This window comes from Trachymyrmex cornetzi, unplaced genomic scaffold (genome assembly GCF_001594075.2).
Source record: "Trachymyrmex cornetzi isolate Tcor2-1 unplaced genomic scaffold, Tcor1.1 scaffold82, whole genome shotgun sequence".
In the NCBI taxonomy this organism is placed as follows: Eukaryota; Metazoa; Arthropoda; class Insecta; order Hymenoptera; family Formicidae; genus Trachymyrmex; species Trachymyrmex cornetzi.
In genome coordinates, this window is record NW_017300158.1 from 1,031,468 (window position 1) to 1,031,849 (window position 382).

Below are 382 nucleotides of genomic sequence, written 5' to 3' on the forward strand. Positions count from 1 at the left end.
ATCTCAAGCGGAATGGAAAAAATGCTTTGACAAGTGGTTCGAACGCATGCAAAAGTGTATAGATCATAAAGGAGAATATTTTGAAAAACAATAAATGACAAATTATTGTTTTTTTATTATTATTTTTATTATTAGGCTCAAAATATAAATAGTGACCCTCGTACTTTACGATTTGCTATCGCATAAACCGCTGCCACACGAACCGCTCCATGTGACTTCAGTTTTAGGGTGCCGTTCCATGAGCGGAAATTTACAGCGGAACGGAACAGCACGCGACCAATCACAACTCTGCAGTCATTACTCTCCTTTCTTTTCTACGATTGTGATTGGTCTCTGGCTGTTCCGTTTCGTTGTAAATTTCCGCTCATGGGACGGCATCCTT